Source organism: Pristis pectinata, chromosome 6 (genome assembly GCF_009764475.1).
Source record: "Pristis pectinata isolate sPriPec2 chromosome 6, sPriPec2.1.pri, whole genome shotgun sequence".
Classification (NCBI taxonomy): domain Eukaryota; kingdom Metazoa; phylum Chordata; class Chondrichthyes; order Rhinopristiformes; family Pristidae; genus Pristis; species Pristis pectinata.
The window spans coordinates 34837787-34859432 of NC_067410.1; the positions used below are offsets into that span (position 1 = coordinate 34837787).

The 21646-nt window shown below is 37.8% G+C and overlaps 1 protein-coding gene across 12 annotated transcripts in view; it reads right to left on the reverse strand.

The window, feature by feature from the left end:
• foxp1b (forkhead box P1b) overlaps positions 1–21646 on the reverse strand; it is a 458146-nt gene that overhangs the window by 142886 nt on the left and 293614 nt on the right. The gene's annotated exons all lie outside the window — the stretch shown is intronic.

Here is a 21646-nt window from a genome sequence, read left to right on the forward strand (position 1 = left end):
TGGGAAAGTTGTCGAGGTCTAACAACTTCATGGAAAAATTCTTTGGATGGCTTTGGGGAGGGTAAACTGGAGTAGCTGGTAATTCACTTCAGCTGACAAGAGTGATCGATAGGTAGAGTAACTCCAACCCTAGGCTTTCAAGAAGTGCTGAAGTTTTCATGTAAATACAGTAATGGAACTACTCAAAGACACCAAAGACAATTTCATTGTTTTAAGTTTAAATATGATGGAAGGTGTTATTTCTTTCATATCCAATTATGTTAAAACCATACTTTGAACCTATAACTGATATGCTGAGGGAGAAATAACAGTAGCAAGTACTTTATGTAATTTGATTGGACTGCCTCCTCATTTGTAAGAAATATGCAGATGATGAAATTACAATTAATACATCATTAAGCAGCATATTAGCCTATCAGCTGTATAAATTTGCATTGTGCTGAAACAACTTTAACACAGCAGAGAAGCAGCTGCATGAAAAAGCAATATAAAAAATGCAATACAAGAAACAGTGATCAGTAACAGGAAGCATAAAGAAAGATCACACCAAACTTAGCATTTTGATAAAATCTGCAGATCTCCTGAGATGTTGCACATGGTAATTTTGAGAATATGGTCACTTTTTTTTAATCTTTTACTTTAGTTTTGCTGTTTCTGTCCATCTTTTTTTGCTAGCTCTCTTCAAAATCTGTGGCTCTAGCCATCCCATACCCCTCCACTTTTTTGTCACCTTTTTCCCTTTGAACAACCCAATTCATTTTTTAAATTATTTCATCTTTGTCGCTTTAATTATACTTTGTTACCCAATCCTCATTCTGTTTCTTTCCTTCTCCTGAACTCCTAAAACCCTGTGCCACCAATTCCTACAAAACGGCTTTCGATCTTTCAACTTTCTACTGGGTACAGGGAGAGGAAGGTTGTGAGGTGGCAAAAACACCATGACCAGGATTTTACAGAAGACTTTTGAAGTGAAGGCTAGAAATATAAACAGATCTAGGAGATGAGAGCAGTGGGAAAACTGTATGTGCAGTTGGGTGGGTTGAGAGCTCCAATGTAGTCAAGGTAAATTAATTCCCTCTATCCACCAGGAATATAGGAAAGCTTTCTGCAGAGTTATCTGAGAAATATCAATCAATTAAAATATGTACTTCCAAGTGTTGCACTATGACAACCTCCAGAGGAAATACACACAAGACTAGTAGTTCTACTCAAATGCATTCCCATTGGTGTGGATAGTGGCATAAAACCAACTGAAGCAGGGAGATTACATGGAAATAAAAAGACAACCAAACCTCTACTTTATAGTAGTGTAGTTGAGGACAAATTGGTGTGAGAGAAATATCATTTGGCTCTTCGACTTTTCTCTCTTGAATAAGTTCACTGCTTGTCCTTTAGTCAATACTTTTATCACACTTCCACAGAATTATAATACTCATCTACTGTCTATGCCAGAAGGCAGCTGAGTATGGCACCAAACCAGGGAAGATAAACATGCAACTTGTCCAGACCTCTACTGAAAAGCAATGAACACATAATAAACAGACTCCTGGGTCAGGCTGTCCTTAAAATACCCAAAAATCTTTCATTCACACCAAGTGAAGGAAGGTGGCCCAAGTACAAACTGCCAACTCCCTCAACCCAGAACTGCAAAACAGCATGCATAAAAGCTCCACACTCTGCAAACCAGTCAAGTTTGTACCACTGTGTCCCTCCTGTTTTTGCCCACTTAAAACATAATTTACACAACCAACCCTTCCCAAAACTATCTGAATTCCACAACCTAAGATCCCCTTCTCCATTCAGGGTTAGAAATGGTAGGTTTTTTTTGCTGCTTCAAATATCAACAAAATCGGACTTTAAGTAACCCGATAATATGGCAGGGATTGCCTCAGCACATCTCCAGGGGTTGGGGATAATTGGCAGCTCCATGTCTGGGCAAAGAAATACATTCAGCGACTTTAAGTCTAATTCTTGTTATTCTGCTGCAGACCATGTAGAAATGAACACACAAAAGCTTCCTGAAGTATTTAGTGTCATGACTGAACTTAATATTACACATACTGTTCCAAGTTCCATGTTCTAAGAACTGCACTTTATTACTTTTGTGCACTGAAAGCTGCAAATTCCTTACAAAACAGTGGAACTTGCAATGAAGATATTTTTTCTAATATTACATTTTTAATTTTAATAAAGCCGATTAGCAGATTATAACCTAAACCACACAACTTAATAGAATGATTGTTCTTCAGTTATCAAAAACAGAGGTCATTTGCAATGAGCTGCTTAAAGAAACAAAGTGGTTCTGTTCTTTGCACCATCTCATTTGATATTGTAAAATGTGAGGGCTTGTTTATGTAAATTGACCTTGATAATACACAAGAGGAACACCTTAGGAGAACCCCAAGTTTGTAATAGCTGCATTTTCCCATGAAAAACTATAAATGTGGCTTTCATTATAGAATATTCCTTTATCTATAAAACTAATAGATTAAAATAATCAGTATATTGCAACAATTAAATTACATCAGAAATCTCTGTGTTAGGCTCTGTCCAGGGCAAAATGTATCATAAGGTATCAATATTTGCATGCATTATCTATTACACTCATCAACATTGCTGTGATGGGGATTTGAATGTTAAATGTTGCTTGAACATGTGCTATTAAAACAATATCTACTACATCGAGTAAAGAGGGTGCAGAGTAAAATATAACTGAGGAACTTGACATAACCATGAATGCACTTGTAACCTCACAATAAACTTCTGCTCTAGAACAACCCAAGATGGATTCAGAGTCACTGCTGTGCTAATCAAAAGCAATGTTGATATTGGTAAGAAAAGAAGCTGAGCAAGAATCTATAAAAGTACATTTAAAAACTTCTATTTTGTCACTATTCCCCGTCCTCCACAACCTCCACCAAACCTCACCACTGTGGCTATCACTTTGGAGATTTTGTTGTGCTTTAACCCATTAGATTTTAGGATAGCATTAAGAATCCACTTTTTGCCACAGAACTATCTATTCCATTTTGTCATGTATATAGGACAATGCCCCTCTTAACATGCCTGAATTCCCCTTACCTTCAACATCAACTCAAAAATCAGGTGATAGCAGATCAGTTGTCTGCTCTACAATCTGCCTCCTTTGAGTACTATGTCAGTTGGCAAGCAAAATCAGGAGGAAAGCACAAAAGGAAGCTTATCTGCTGCCACTTGTTTTGTGCCTTTGCTAAAGTTCAATTTTTGCCATTCCTCTACACATGGGATGCTGCAAGGGATAACCATAATTTACACACGAATTTTATTGAATAAAGAATAAACCACATGTAGCAGATTGAAGTTAGGCATGATAAACACAATGTAAGAAAGGAGCTGAGGTTGCCAGTCAGCCCATTAAGCCTGTTCTACCAATCAATAAGAAAACAGTCATCTCCCTTCTCAGAATCCTGTATGATTCAGTCAGATTCCCTGTTGTTATTCTGCAATGCAAAATGTCTAGGTCCACACTACTCAATCTCTTCTAAAAGACACTCTGTCATGCCAGGAATTAATCAAGTCGACCATGGTGTCCAATACCAATTGATCTGGTGAATCTTGTTCACTCTAAGGCAAGTGTATCTTCCCTTGGGTATGTAGACCGAAACTCCAAATGTGGTCACATCAAAGCCCTGCATAAATGCAGCAACATTTCCCTACTTTTCTTTGCCAACCACAACACAATAAAGAGCAACATATCACTTGCTGCCTCTATATGCTCAAAGCACCTTTATTTCAACTTACTGGATTTCCTTAAGGAAGACACCAAATTCCTCTCGCTACAAACATTTACTAGATTCTCACTGTTTAAAAAATATTCTGCTTTGTTATTATTTGTATGAAAATGAGAAATCTTACATTTTCTTGCATTTTACCTCATGTCCCAGCTTCTTCCTCATTCACTTATCCTGTCTATATATCCCTTTGCACACTTTTCCTCACAGATTACATTCCCATCCACTTTTGCATCATCAGCAAACTTGCACATATTATTTTACCTTCATCTAAATATTAATAAAGATGTAAACAACTGAAACCCCACATTGATCCTTGTGGCAACCCACTGGTAACAGTCTGTCAATTCCCAGACTGTTTTTTTGTCCTTTAGCTAACTCTCCATTCACCAATACTCAATCTTATAAGCAGTTATTTTAGTTAAAAAACTCGTGTGCTATATGATATCAATTGCCTTTTAAAAATCCAAAAATTAGACATCCATCAATTATCCCCTATCTGCTCTGTGTATTATCTTCATTAGTATAGACAATCAAGATTAAACAGTTTCCTATTTGTGCAGCAGGTTAGCTCTTCTCCAGAAGAAACTTGCTGGAGATGAGGTACAACAGAACAGCAAAAAAGAGTAAAAGTATGTGCTAGACTGAAGACATTGCCCTGCTTAGCACCAGTCTGCAATGAGATTGGATCTGCTGTGGACCAGTGGTTAAGATCAGAGCTCACATGCCATCACGTATCAGGCATAAAATGAAAATGAATTTTTGTGAGCAAACAAATGTGGAAAGTTGCTCCACAGTCCCTCTTGACTGAAGGGGTGCAAGACTTTTGTGAGATCAAAAAAGGTCATGTATCTCTGCATTCCTCTGACACCTTCAATCTAGAACCAAGGTCACCCCAGCTTCAGTCATTTAGCTGCAGTATGTGGACAATGCCAGTAGGTGGCTGAGTTCCAAGTCATTGTCAACTCTTTAACTGAAACATACTAAAGAATGGATCTTACATTTCATGTGTGCAAACCAAAGGTCCCCTACCAACTTGCCTCTGGTATACAACAAACCTTCTTACAACAAAGGTACACGATGAGCTTCTAGAAAATTTGGATCACTGCCATATCTTGAGAGCCACTTCTCAATGAAGGCAAATATTACTGACAAAATTGATCATTGTGCCAGCATTGTCTCTTGCCATCTGGCAGAGTGCTTGAAAATCAGGACTTCAAAGCCAACAGTGATCCTTGCCCTCCCGTATGCCCCCAAGTCATGGTTAGTCCCGTAACCCTCCACTTCTTCTGAGGCACCTCTCTGGAAAATCCTCCAAATCCACTGGCAGGATAAATAAACAAATATCATGGCCGTTTCCCAAAACATTATCACCAGCATTGAGGCATTAATTACACTGAGTGGCCAGGCAACATTTTTCTCAAGCCCAACATCAGAATTCAAAAACTCTTCATAGTTCTACCATGGCAAGTGATTACCAGGTGAATAGAGGAAACAATGTATAACATCTCCATTGTCTCATAGGAATTCTTGGTGCAAGACCACTCAAGATGAAAAAAAATATTTGAGATGGTCTTGCAAACCTCATTCTTTCATCAGGATTGCACCACCTGCCAAACCACCCAGCTGCCTGCCCTGTCAAGCACTTCCTATTCCTCTTGTCCAAGAATCTGCAGGTCCCACATTGGCCTCATCAGTCAAATCAGAACTCAGTCCCAGTGTAGAAGCAAGTCATCCTCAATCCCCCGGGACAGCCAAAGAGAGAAAGAGGGAGAGGGAATTATCCTCACAAACAACTAAATGATTTATCAAATATGATTTCCCTTTCATTAGGCCATGGCCACTCTGCCTAACCATATTATGATTTTCTAAGTGCTCAGTTACAATTTCCTTAATTAATGGATTTCATCATTTTCTTGACAAACAACATCTGTAGCTCCCTCCTTTCTTGCACAGTGATATTTCATTTGCTTCTTTCCAATCTACTGGGACAGATTTTCAGGAATTTCAGATGACCACCACCATGCATCCATCATCTCTGCAACTATTCCTTTTAAAACCCTAGGATAAAAGCCATTAGGTTTCAGAGATTTATCCATTTTTAGTCTCATTATTTTCTCTGATATTTTCTTTTTACTAACTATAATCATTTTACCTCCTTGCCTTCATTATATTATTTGTGTTTCATAAGACCAATACAAAATTTTTATGTAAAATTTAAACTACTTTCTTATTCCCAGTTACAACTTCTCGCCTTAACTCCAAAGGGTCCCACATATACCTTTATTACTCTCTTTTTGCATACTTATAGAAACTATCACTTGCTAGCTTGTTTCCTTATTCTACTTTCTCCCCCTTTATTAAAATATTCCAGTTCATATACTGACTTTAAAACTTCCCCAATCTTCACAATGAACAAGCAACATTATAATTTCTCCCTTTAATCTATCACTTTTGCCAATCTCTTTAACTACAGATAGATAATTTTCCCCACATGTTCTTTTATTTCTCAAAGTAATGTCTATTTGTTAAGAATTATGAAGCATTTCTTTAAATGTTTACCTCTCATCATATCTTTTAATCTAAGTTCCCACAGCTCAATCCAATGTAATTGGCTTTATTTAAAGTTAAGACTTCAGTTTTGGACTCTCAGGCTCATTGTAACAATTGATCACATCATTCTTCTCACCAAATTAGTGATTACCCATGTCTCATTGTACCAGTTGACTGTTCCCTTGAATTTCCATGACTTACTGTTCAAGGAAAATCTTTCAAATTCATTCTATTAACTCTTCTCCTAACTACTTTGAAGTACCTAACAGTGAGCATGTATATAATAACAGCTAGGAGGAGGCTTGGCATTTGGTGAATTTCCAGTTTCTGATTCATAGCAACATTTTTGATAGCATGGGGGTGAGATATTGTGTTTGAATAAGTGGACGATTTTAAGTTTATAATAGTGTTCCATAGATATATCACAATGGAAGATGTGTGTTTGAGATTATGTGAGAGGAAGAGTACAGATGTCTATGAGCAATGAGGATGGAGTTTTTGGATCTACAAACAGACTTGATTTTTTTTCAACTAACAGGTTGTCAGTGGTGTTGCTCGTGATAAGTCAGAGGTTAACACATTAGGGGATTGCCAACATGTGACAGGGAAAGTTTCACAGGAAATAAAAGTGACGTTTACAGGATGTTCACATTATATGCAAGACTTCTAATGGATGATGGATTATAAATTAACAGTGCTGAAAATATAGTTAACATTTTGTTTTAAGAGTAAATATTCCAATTCTAGAATTAGAAAATTTACTCTTTAGTGATCACTCATCCAGTAGCAAATGTCTCGAAACACGATGCCAATCAAGTTAATCATGCAGGTTATTACACCATTAATGGTATTGTGTCAAAATCAAGAGTTTATTTTATAGCAGGACCATAGATCTTAAAGCATTGCTAGCGGTAGTTTTATCTTCTGCTATTCCTTTCAAATGCATGCCCAATTTGGTTTCCTTGGCTAGATCTGAATACTTTAATATCAGCAGGTAATTTTCAACCAACAATGCTCTTTTAAAATTATACAGCAACCATTCTATTTCTAGAGTTTTAGTAAGATAGCTACTTCACATTGTTCGATTTGTTTTTTGGACAATATTAAAGTTTTGACTTCTGGTATAACCAATTCTTTTCAGATGAAAACAATTACACTTCTTTTTCAACAAACATTTGTGAAAAGGTTATGTTTTATATTAGCCACATGTTCATAACCTTATTCTGTCAGGTTACTTGAAATGCTGCCACTATTGAAAAAATAATGGTCTAGTTAAATTTTGTTTTGTATTTTGATGACTGGTTTCAGTTACAGATCAGTCACGTAATGGCACACCAAGTACATTTTTCACACTGCTTGTTCAAAACACAGAAATGAAATTAATTTAACTTGCAATGGAAAACAGAGTACAATTAAGAACATCATGATTGAACTGAACTCCCTCACAGCTACAATAATGTAGATCCAAGTTATACAGACAAGGAATATCCCAGATTTTAAGTTCTCAGCTAGAACAATACCTGAAACACAAGATGTTTCTTCCCTCCCCCATCCTAACAAGAGGAAAATGAGCCATGGTTCTAGCATCTTAAGCTATCTGACAATCCTTGCTAAGAATGCACCAGTGTAAATGCCAGATGAATTTCAGTTATGATTCCTTCAACAAATTTCCTTTGACCATTCTTTGTTGGGTTTCACATGAAAATGGAAGTAATGGCTTCAAACTGCCAGTGAGGAACGTTTGAGGTATGTTTATTTTTTGGGAAACTCTGATGTCATCTGCACACAGCAAGCTTCCACGAACAGCAAAATAATAAAAATAAACAGCTAATATATCTTGAAAAAACTGATTCAGGGATAAATATTAACCAGAACACTGGAAATAATTATCCTGTTCTTCAGCATAGGTTTAATCACCAGGGAGCAGATTGGGCTTTGGTTTAACACTCATCCTAAAAATGGCAGCTCTGAGGATGCAGCACTTTCTCCATAATGCATTGAAGCATCACCCTGGAGCTATGTGCTCAGATTGGTCGAGCGGGACTAGAACCCACAGCTTACTGACTCACAGACTAGAGTGTTACCATCTGAGTCACAGCTTACTATACCTGTGCAAAAACCATTGCCTATATTATTGAAAAAAATGGCACTAAGAATTGGGGAAATACAAAACTTCTGATAAAATTACTTGCACCCTACAGACAATTCCATTCCTATTTACAGAAACACAAGTAATTACACTGTTGTCTTTGGCACATGGTAAAAAATTATAATAGAAAAGCTTCTATTTAACAAAACAATTTCTCTGATTTATTTCCCAATGGGCTATGGCTTGTAATAAGTTTAAAAAAATAATTGATAGAAATGCATAATCTCTGTTTGCAGCACAATGAAGGAGGTGGATGATTTTATAACAGGTAGAATGAAAAGGTGGTATACTATTATCCCAATGCACTGTGAGAAGTTATACAATATGGTCAGTACCAATGATTGCCAACACATGGAATCTCTTGCACTAATGAGGCTATCAGGATGGAAATACTGAATCAACAGCTTCATTTTCAGAATCAAGGGAACCTGGGAGTTACCTCCTGGAAGATACTGTCAGAAATAGCAAGAGAAAGCAAAAAAAAAGACCAAGGTTTTTCTTTCAAGTCCAAGTGCCAAGTAGTTAATAGGTCATCTGAATATGTTAAATATGAAAAGACAAAAGAAGATATCTTTGTTTTGTCACAAACTCAGGATGCCTCAAAGCCAATGAAGTACCTCTGCCATCAATTTTGTATTATTGGAAATATTAATGGACTGATTGCTGAAATCACCACAGCAGCTACAATTTTCTCTTCTCTGCCTTAGAAATAATGAAACAATTACTATTACTGCATAATTTATTATACTGGAATGATTGAAAGTGCTCTAAATGTCCTCAGAATGTTCTAAAGAATACTAGTCACTAATACACAAAGGCAAAACATAATAACTAACCTGCCCCTAGCAGCTAATACAAACAGAAAAGGGGTGAGGTTTTTGTTGAGAGCCAAGTCACCAGAAGAGCTTCTCATTCCTCTTGAGAAGGACACAATGGAATATTTTCTATTTACACAACAAGATAGAAGGGGCCTTGATTTAACATTTCACTGGAAAGATTGCTGTCTGGGAATGAAGTTTGGCCCCTTCCTTTCTTAGCTGGGAATTTCCTCACAGGTTCACCTGCTTGGCCACTGAAACTTCAATGGAACATTATTGACATACATTGCTGGAATTCAAGACAATTTGCTATCAAAATGACAGCAATCAAACAACACAATATCAAATAAGACCAAAGAATACAACCCAAAATGCACCAATTCATGTTGGAGCCAATTCTTCTTGTACCTCAGATTCATGGTCATTCTTCATTCACAAGCTTAGATACTGTAAGCAAACATTTCAATGGCAAGGATGGAAGGGAAGTCACAGTCAAACAAAATACCGCTCTCATCTAAAATCTATGTGGAAACATTTCACTTCAGACGCCATTGGATAACAATTAGGTGGAAAGAGTCTTGTAGGTATTGGAGCAGGAGGTCACCTACTCACAGGTTAACACCCAGTCAATGATCAGAATAACAACTATGACGTGTGTAGCTGATGCTTTTGCAAATCTCGTCAATAATTCTACCACCAACTACCCCCACACCAGGGGATGTTGAGTAGGAAGATCTGATGACAGTAATGCCACTTAAAATCACAATGAGATGGATTATTTCTTTCTTGGCATTGACTGGTCACCAAATGGTGTGAACATTATGTCCACTTAATAGCCAAGTCTGAAACTTGTCCAGATCTCGATGCCCAGGATTGTCTCATTACCTGAGAAACTGAACAGATTTTCATCATCACAGCTGGTATGTTGCCAGGTCTTGCAGTCTTTGTGTTCAATGAACTCAGCTACTTGATGTCACATGGACTGAATTTAATTGGTTTAGGACTATGAATTACGATGGCGGGAATCTTAGGTGGATGCAAAGAAGGATCTTGTTCTTGGCCATTCTGGCTCAAATGTGGTTTCAAGTGCTTCAGCATTGCTGTTTGCACTCACTGAAACAGATTGATTTTTATGACATCTAATAGCTTTGTGGTCACTTTTATTGATATTAGTGTTATATTTCCAGACCCATTAAAAATTGCTGAATTTAAAATTCTCAAAATGCCATGGTGTACACTCAATTCATATTCTCTGGATTATTAGTTCAATAGCCAAGTAACTACACCACTGCATCCTATCAAATGTAAATTGTGTTAAGTTACCAAATTCAGCTGAAATATTGTAGAAAACTAAAAAGATGTGGAGGGAACACTGAAGGCTGATGTAGCATGCCACTTGACTGGAGGTTTAGAGTAGCTTTGTGGAAGACCTAAAAGTCCAGGACATTAGGCTCCATTCACTGAAAAGGGTAGCATGGGGAAAGAAAATAAAGGGTCCTTATGTAGAAGGTATGCCACAGACCAAATAGTCCAACACAATTGATCTTTGCTGGTATTTATAATCTACATAATGTTCCTCCCCACTCTGCTTATAATGACATCAAAATATCAGCAGATTTAATTCATCCGTTTTATATTTTAAACTTCTTATAGTTTAAACATAATAGTGCAGTACCTTGATTGTATTACCAAATATCTTATCTGTGTAAGAACTTATTTTCTTACAATATTTTCAGACACACTTACTGTTGCACAAATTATTTCAGCAGATTCCAAGTACCAGAGCACTGCAAAAATGGCAATTTTTGTCAATCTGATAAATCTCAAAAGCAAACACATCAAGTGGATTGTACATTTGATAAAGTCTTAGGGGCCAATTTCAACTTAATACACCCAAAGAAAGGTGTGTTCAGTTTGGACTTCTGATTTACACCCTGCTAAATACTAGGTACCACTGATTTCAACACAACCATAAATCAAATATCTGAACCAAACAGAATGAAGCTCTACAACTCCTTGGGTTCTGCTCCTGCGCCACTGCAATTTGACCAAGCCTTTGTTCACCTTCTTAATAGCTATTTCTTTAGCCTCACTTTTATTTTATCATGTGCTTCAGTGGAACACAGAGATAATATTCCATGTGGCAAGTGTTGCAAGTTTTTGCTGCAAACACCAAAAAGACAAAAATTACTCTATGATGCATAACTTTCTGATTTCTGGGATAATCCTGAAAATGATTTCATCTGAATTATATCATTTCAATATCAAGGGAAATGTTGCAATTTCTGATTTATTGATGAATGACTGCAAGGAATAAACCATAAATATGCTATTAAAATAGGGGTTTCAGAAAGAAAGTGTTCAATTCTACAGAAAGTTGTATGGGCGCTGCCCTTTGTCAAGCTCTGAGGACCTGTATACAGTGCATGGTCAAGATCAGTAAAAGGAGTGTCTCACATAATAGTCTACCAACTACACTGTTATCCTCAGCTACTGCTCAATTTACCACATTCACGACAGTCAACTACCAATAAACTGTTTGAATTGGTACTGATTTCTACCATTCAAGTATTTCACCACACCCTCATGCACTTAAAACTGGTACAAAATTTAAACACAATCCAAGTTTTAAACCACAGTGGACGTATATTCCACCAGACTGCATGACACTCAAGGCTACACTACCCTCTTGGTTGCAGAACAGGGTGGCAAACAACTAGAGGCACCAGAAACTATCAGGGATAGAAGAGGGATTCCCCCACATCCTACCCTCTATGCAGAAGACTGAAAATATTGGTTCTAAAATATCCAATCCCCCTTTTCACACCTCAGTTGTGCCTCAAACATGCCCCAAATCCAGATGCTGTAATTCCTTCATTCTGTCATAGTCTGTTGTGCCAGCTACATTGAAGAAGCCATTAAAAAACAGTTAACAATGAGGGCCAATGATTCCAGCAACTGAAATCATGCCATATTTTCAAGCCATGTTATGAACAAAAGTCACAAACACATTAGTGCATTCAATGTGCCCTTTTCCCTCCTACTGCTCCAGGGCAATGATATTCTACAACTGTAACATGGCTTATATAGAAGGCTCTTACATTCAGTGAAGGTGATTGCAAATGGTCTTGACAGGCAAGCTTAAATAGTTGTGGGCCTGGATTTCCCAAACGTAAAGTCTAACACGTCAGCATGGGCAACTGCATTCTGACAGACAAAAAAAAAGCAGGGATACCAACAGAGTGGCAGAAAGAATGCAATCTTCCCAGAAAGGGACAATGCATGTGTACCCAATAGGGCACTAACCTCTCTGCTGGAAGACAAGCCACTGGATTGCAATGGCTGCATGGTGCTTGTGACCAATGTCTCATCACAAGCAGATTAAGCCTCTATTCTACTCCCTAAATTACATTGTGTTGGTACTTCTGCTGACTGCTGCAAAAATAGAGCTGAGCGACTACATGTCCAATGGTCACACATCCACTGGATACTGAGGGGATGGATTGCCCTTACATTCCTGTATAGGGCAGTGTTTATATGTAGCTCTCTGCACATTAACACTGCTGTATGCAAACTTATGTGCATACAATCAACAGCTGCTTGCACCATCAGAATCCTAGAAAAGTCTTGTGTTTCCTGTAAGGCTGTATCCCCACTTGCCTGTCTCAAGCAAGAGAGAATAAAATGGAGTCAGCTCTTTTGAAATAAGTTTCAGTGATCTCGTCAACAGCACTTATAAACCAAACACCCAAAACTTCAATGTCAGAGACCTTGACAGCCGTAGGCAGCAGTCTCCAACAGGAAGAGAGAAATGGCACATGGGAACTGGTTTCTATTCTATATGGTCAGAGACATAAACCCACTACCAGTTATCACATCCCTCTGCATTGCGAGCAGAGGCCTGCTCAGATTGTACAGAAAGCTGACTCAGAGTAGTGTGAAGACAGACAGCAGGGACAAATAACCAAGGATTTGGAGTCAGTCAGCTGGCTCAGCTCCAGGTCTGGAGGGTGAAATGTTGGTAAGAGAGATCTGAGGTCAGCACATCACTGCACTGTTGTCTATCCAATCCCATATGAGGTTGCCTGGTGGGCAGGTTCACCTCAAGTTTCTCTTCGTCTTAGTCCTAAATAGCTGGTCTCTTATTCTAAGTCCATGCTCCCACAAGGTCAGCTTTTTATTGCCCACACCTAATTATCCACGGGAATGTGGTGATGAGCTGCTTAACTGAATTGCTGTGGAGTTTGTGGTAAAGTTACACCCACAATGCTGTTAGGTAGAGTATTCCAAGATTTTAACCATGCCACACAGAATGAACTGTGTTATATTTCCAAAGCAGTATGATGTCTAACTTAGAATTGAATCTAAACATGATGATATATTCATTTCCCACTCACCAGGGTTTGGGAACCATTGTCCAAGGAAGTGGCTTGGGTGCATCTTGTAGACGGTTCTTACTATAGCTATAGTACCCTGGTGGCAAGGAAATAAATGTTTATCATTGGAGTGCCAAACAAGTGGGTTGCTCTGTCCCGAGTGATGCCATTGGAGCTTCATTCATTCTGACAAATGGGGAGTATTCCTTCCTGACTTGTGCCTTGAAGATGATGGAAATACTTTTGTAGAGTCACAAGGCGAGTCACCAGCACACAATAACCTGCCCCTGACCTGTTCAAAACCACAATACATTACAGGGCTGACCCAGTTATGTTCCTGATCAACTTTGAGGCCAAGGATATTGATGGTGGGAATTTTAGTGTTAATACCGAGGTTCAATTTCAAGTGGCTGTGAGTTCCTGTTGTTCATTTTCTGGTACTTGCAGTAGAATGAATCTCACTTGAACAATATTCAAGCATGGGTAGATAAGTGGCAAGTCTGGCAGAAAAATCAATTTTCAATTGCATAATGCTGGAAAACAAAATGGCATTATGCAGCTGAATTTCCAGACAGTTGTTCTTATCATCAGGCTGGATCTCTAGATCATGTCTAGTCCCGTAACTCCTATGCTATTTACAAACTGTGCCACAAAATTCATTCAAAGTTCTCACATGTGCACCTGAGCTATTGTTAGGTCTGCCAATGCCAAGAGCGATCTAATTGTTCGGTTAGTGTTACATCAATTTCATTCTCACTTGGTTGTGCTCAATGCAATTAAACACTGCAGATGCTGGAAATCTGAATTCAAAACAGAAAATGCTGGAAATACTTTGCAGGTTATGGAGTATAGCAGGGAGAAAGAAGTGGAGTTAACATTTTAGATAGTTGAAATTTTGTTTTGTTAACCTGAAACGTTATGAAGCATTGACCATGTTTCTCTCTCCGTGGATGCTGAATAATCTGTTGAGTACTTCCAGCGTTTTCTGTTCTTATTTGTATCATTTTAAATCTTTCCCCAATAATTAAAACTGAGTTGAGATGGTGCAGGAAAATTGATGGCATACAAACTATAAGAACAGTACAATTATTGAAAACCTCAACTAGCAAGTAAACAATAACACCATTTACTAATGGCCTACTGTAAAGTTGCACCACGAGAGACATAAATCATCGAGTTCACCTTTTGGGGCAGTTGACCACAAGTTTTAGATATTTAAATCCAACAGTATGGATTAGAAATTGCATCCCTACATATTAATGAATTTAATAACGCACCATGATCAGTTTAACAATGTTTGTGAAAGTTACAACAAGATCGAGAACTTCAATTGCAAGTTCACAAGGCAATGTTTTCGGCTTCCCTCTGTAACACTGCATTGCAATTGACATTGTTGCAGGTGCAACTTTTGCACCCAATTCTTAACGGGGGTGAGATAGTGCACCCAAGGGATCAGAGGGACCTATACGAGCTGGTGAAAAACTGTCCATAGGAGGCATGTTCTTTGAATGAGCGGAAGAGACTCTTTAGGGCCACACAGCCACACATTTGTGGCAGGAGCTTGACAAGAAGGTCTCTTTAAGGACGAGTACAGTGCAGGCATCTGCAATGCAGGCAATTGCAAACTCTTCCTGCTGCTCTAGGTTGAAGGATGAAGATAACAGTGGATGAAATCTTTTTTTGAAATAAAAAAGGCTTTAGATGCTGGAAATCTGAAATAAAACAGAAAATGCTAGAAATACTCAACAGGTCAGGCAGTATCTATGGAAGGAGAAACAGAGTTAACATTTTGGTCCAAACCCCTTCACCTCCTCTCTTTGAGCATGGAGTTTCAGTGGCTTTCCTAATCCAGTAGTGAGCAGTAAACCTTGAGATGCAACAGTGTCAGCAGCAGCTGCTTGAAAAAATCCTGAAGTTGAGAGTGACCATAATCTTGAATTCCATGAACAAAGCATTCCAGGCACATGTGTAAGGCTGTTTTAGGTTGCTGGGAGGTCAAGGGTCTCAGTGAGGACAAAAAATGCAGTTTAAATTTCCAATCTACTCTAATTCAAGCCAATTTTTGTGACACCATTTTTTTGTTATTTATTGTTCTGACATATATCTAGGCCCACTGCCTGGAAGTTCATCTTTTTTTAAGTTGTGAGGCATTGGTGCCCAATCAAGTGACGTTGGGAACTTGGAGAAAAACAGTAATAAAAAATCATCAGGTGGTTTTCACCCTGACTCATGTGGTAAAACTCTATCTGGACAGTTCCCAATGGTAGCTGCCAGGTCACTGCTGCAATGAACTATGGAACGCCAGTCAGATCCTTAAAAGATACTCTCTCTGTGACGACCACAAAGCACTTATGGAAAAGGCTTCATGGAGGTGGGGGAAAACATCATGGAGGTTTGGGAAAGAGAGGAATACCTAACTCCTATCAGTCTCACCACCACCTCTAACACCCCATGATCATGTACACTGATCTGATTCTCATGCTGCTCAAGGCTCCACGTCATTGCAAGGTAAGAGCTCATCAATTTGACAGAGATCGCAGTACTGATTTCTGCTGTGAATTCTTTTGAAAGGCAGGAATAAATAGTGGGAAACCAGTAATGCAGTATCAAAAATGCTGAGCAATAAAAACTTAAGTGAGAGATGCTGAGAGCAATCAATCAATGGAACAGTAGGTACCATTTAATAGGCATCTCTTTGCCAATCTGCTAGAGGCTTTCTCCTTGTTTTACTGTGAGTGAAAAGTGCAGGTTGTGTGTTGTCCCCATAAAATACCATCAGAAATTGCAGAAATAATCATTAAACAAAGGATGCTTGATGCCAGGAGAACTTCATTCGGACTAGTATGGATCACAAACAGAAGTATCTGGTCCAACTTCTTGATGGGTGGGATTTCAAGTTCTGTTCCCAGATAAACAGATATCGGAGATTGGGGGAAGTGGAGCAGGATCAATATTGCAAACAGACTTTTTTTTGTTGAAGTAAGTATAATCAGTTAAAAATACTCAACATTAATGTACAAGATACACAAAGATTGCTAATGTTTTTAAATGCCAAGATGTTAATTAATTAATCTATTGTTGTTCATAGATCTATCATAGATGATCCTAACTAGTTGCAGGTTTTACGAATGTCTCCTTCCACTAATGGGTGTATGGTAGCTTGTGAGGTAGCCTTCTTGCCATCACTTATGAAAGGCCTCCAGGTACACCCGATGCATGGTTTGGACATGGACCAGAAATCCCCTGGAATTGGTGCATTTCTTCAAGGAAGATGTAAGTACATCCTTGAATATTTTTCTCCGCCTGCCTAGTTTTCTCTTCCAATTACAGAGCTTGTAATACAGTGTTTATTTTAAGAGCCTGGTGTGTTTTCAGTGTATGAATGACATAGCCTCCCCAATGTAGCCATATTATAACCAGGGCTTCAATATGGTCTTGGCCTAGGAAAGCATACTGAAATTGGTTTCCTTGTCTTTCCAGTGATTTTAGAGGATTTTGTGGAGACAATATTGATATTTTTTCCAGTTCCTTTGCGATATCTACTAAAGGTAGTCCAGGTCTCAGAAGAACACAGGAGAGCAGCCATCACCAATGTAAATCCTTAAGGGATTTCATATATGATGTAGAAATGTCTTCATTCAGAAAAAATCTGCAGTGGTGAGATTCTTCCAAATTTAAATTATATTTATTATTATTATAACCTTACATTGAGTGGCATAATCACACAGAAGACTCAGGAACTCAAATCATACAGATGTGAACTACAACCTTTCCCCAGTCAAAATAACCAATGAACAAAGGCTGTTAACATTAAAATGCTTCAGAAAGAATAATAAATCTACACCTTCAGTGAGACACAGAAGGTTGAGATGTGACGGTAATTTTTACATTTTCACAGATTGACTATAATTCAAAAGAGAAAATTCACAAAAAAACAACTACATAGTTTGGGCAGCAACACCAATCTGATTCTAGTATCTCATATTCGAGTTAACTTCTTTCGATACGCAAAACATTTCTTAAAATCCTTAATCTTTGTTGAAGTATTTTAACTGCAAATATGTATGGAGCATATACAAAGAAATCTCACATCCATACAGCCAATTTGAAGTGTTGAGGATATGCTCTATACTATATTTGCGAGGAACCATTACAAATACATAATCACAGCCCAAATTCTGCTTTATACAAGCAAGAAATGGAACTGGTTGATGCTGACAATATTGTTTAAAATAAATTCTCTTTTCAAAATGAAATCAGCTTCATCCAAATATTGGTTACAAAACCCATATGGATGGCAGCAATATCACTGTCTTGCTATTTCAGCTAGTTTTCCTGACTGGGCATAATGCCAACAAGGGTAGACCGCCCCTCGTTGTCACTTCTATAGTGTGGCATTTGCACCAACTGCTGTTATTCTGGGCTTCAGGAAATATTCTAACCACTGGATGGGCTCCAGTGCTGTGCAGTAATGAGTTGCAGATTTGAACACTTTGGTGTGCATATGCAGGGACAATGCTATGGTGTGTACAGCACAGTAGTTCAAATGCTGCTTCCACAAACTAAAGGAAAAAGACCTTGGCTCACAACACAAAAAGCTTCAGACTTTGAAGAAAGGTAAGTATTCATCTCCCACCATGATCCACATTCAGCCAGCTTTCAGAAAGAGAGAAAACACGGCACAATTTGACCTTAGTAGGAAACCCTTTAAACCACACAATGATTTAGTTTAAGTCATTATTAGGATATGAGTTATGCTTTTTATAACATGTGGATTTCTATTCAGAAAGGAAGAATTAAGCAACTGCAATATTATAATGTCTGTTTTGAGTTCAGCCTACTTCTTAAGCCCGCTAATATTATACAGGAAATAATGAGCACTATTTGCAAAGATCACGTCATAATGTTTTCATTGTCTTTATACATATTTTTATGATACTAAGACATCAGACAAATTTCAGCCAGTAAGAAAATTACATGAATGGAGGGCACTTTGAACAGAGAACGGTTGGTTGTTCTGACAATTCTCATGTACACTAATCCAAAACATTAAATTTAGTTCCACATCCTGCTACAGTTTGGTTTGATAGCTTTTTTTTCACACAAATGAAAAAACCTCAGAGTACATAGTTCTTACATTACCTCATGCCTACATGCAATATGTTGACTTCACTTGTTTAAACTACACATTAAGAAGTTCATTGTGGAACCATGTGGACATAACATCTTCAACACAGCTGCACATCACATAAACCGCAATAGGTGGCAGCAGTCTTCCCATGATTCCAAACAGAGCAGAATATTATTTCCACAATTTTAATGCCCCTGCTTGTGGCAGTGTTACAAAATAAAACTATATTTTTCCACAGTATTAGTGGACTATCAGCAAGGGTCCAGCGCTGTAGTTCCTAATTACCTTCTTCTTCACTCTTGATCCTGTGGCTCTCATAATTAGTTACCTGGGGCTGCAATCCAATTTGAAGTGATGACAAGAAAGTGATCCATGAAAAGTAATAAGTTAAATCCAATTTCAGTCTGCCTCTAATTAAATGCACATGGAACTAATGACTCAACCCTACCATTTCAGTGATAATGTTAATTAGCTAGGTGGGAGACTCTTTTGCAGTATTCTATGTGTAAACCAAGTAATGGGGGAAGGGATGTCCATAATTACACGTGACATTTTTTGGAAAATTGTCAGCAATTTGCACGTTTATGATTAGTCAAAAATACTTAGTTTGTCTTTTGTACCTCCTTTTAAAAAACTGTTGTGTGCTGTACATCAGTTTGAAGAATTGATTTGCACTCCAGGCTATGTTTTGCATTCTAATACAAGAAGCTAATAATATTTTGTACAATATCTGCCTCACATAACCCACAAACACAGAATTTAAAATCATTCTGTAAGCCCAATTTAACTGAAAACTAATGATGGCTCAGGCAGAATAATACTTTAGTCACTTAAAGCAAGAGAGAGCAACAGCCAGGTGGGCCTAAACTGGATCAACACTCAGACCATTTTACAACAATTGGCTTAATTCATACTCCAGAATCAATTCCCCTATATTTTGCAGCAATTATCATCTTTGCTAGTTTAAGGTCTATGAAGTTTTTGCAAGACAACAGAAAAGCAATTTCTACATGTCAGGCAAGCTTCAGTACACAGAAATAAATTCAGTGGGTCTAATACCCCAACAATCTATGTGAGTGTGTGTTGGCACACGCATGCATATATAGACACACACACACACACTTGCATGCACTTAAAAGAATACAATTGTCATATCCAGTCATATCTGAGATGAAAGTGGTGGATTGAAGAGGTGTCCAAGTAGAATTTTAATTGTCAATCAAATGATAATGGCAAAAATGACCTAATTACTCCCACGAAAGTCACTTATTTTACTTGGTGAGTCAGTGAAGTCGGACAACGGTCAGCAATGCGAGCATCTTATAATAGCTGAGTTACTCAGCTGATCACGAATTGCTTCAATATTAACCCTACATCTGCAGTGACCCTGGTGCTTGAATCCTTCAAATTAAAAACATGAAATCACCAGAAAATCCTTCCCCAATGTGTTTTAATCACCATCAGATCATTTATTTTTAAACCACTGCATCTAAAGTTAGTCTTCAAAGAAGGTGCATTGAAGAATTAATCCAGTGAGAGTTTTAAATAGATCCTAGGCAGAATTGCTGTTCAACACTAAATTATTTGATCTATTCAATTCAACAATTAGTTTGGGGTGGAGGTGTGGGAAGAACAGGATAAGGCTACCATTGGCCACTAAACTCTTGGGTTATTAATCAGAAAGTTTGCCAATTCCATGACTCATACACAAATGCTCTGTCTTAGGATGTTACTGGAGGACAGGGCATTCATCCATCTATTTGGACGAGACATTAAAATGAAACCCTGTCTGCTCTCAAACATAACATGACACCATTTCGAAGAAGAGCATGGGAATTAGCCCTGGTGCTCTGGCCAATATTTATCTCTCAACCAACATCACAGAAACAGTCATAAGAAAATGGTCACATTGCTATTTCTGGAAGACTGCTGTGCATAAAGTGGCAGCTGCATTTCCTATATAACAGCAGTAACCACCCTTTAAGGTACTTCATTGGTTGTAAAGTGCTTTGGGATGTCCTGTAAGGGGCATGAAAGGCACTATACAAATGCAAGTCTTTCGGTGTTTCGTTTCGGACTCGAGTTCAGAGAGGCACACCGTACTAAGTTGATAATAAATTTTCAACAAAAATCTCATAACTATAATTTTTTGTTTCTTATACTTTTAGTGTGAAATTCTCCTTACTCATATAAATCTTCCTCTGCTATAAACATTTTGCAATCCTAGCTCAATGCAACTATATCTAAAACTGTTTAAGGAAATGCAGAAGCTTATTTCTCTCATGTACAGTTTTACACTGTCATTAAAAAAGGCAACAACGCACATTACTGAATTATATTTAACATAACATCAATGAGAACAACAGAACACAGACAGAAGATATCATTCATTAAATAGAGGGTGTATACATTTAAATATAAATGTTAAATATCCAAGTTAGCATCACAATGATGGAAAGGTGCACTTAATTCAAATGACTTTACAAAATATTAATGATGACATTCAGTTTGATCATCAAGCTTTCATAAGAATCAACAGTTAACTTTAAAAGAAGTCTTCCACTTGGTGGCTACTGTTGATCTCTGTAACAAAACTTCCTAGCTTGGGTATAAAAAGTGATTAGTTTTGGTCCTTTCAAATTATTTGAATCCTCACCAACATACTGAAAGAAGTTATTTTTCATTTTCCTTGGGAATTTTCAAAAACATTAGCACAACAAAGCACTTCTTTGGTGCCTAATGTCCAACCTATTAAACTATAGCTCATTAAGTGATGACTATATTGTCATTCCATTAAATATGGCACATGACAGTTAGGTCAAGTTGTACATGGTTTCTATCCAAAAAAG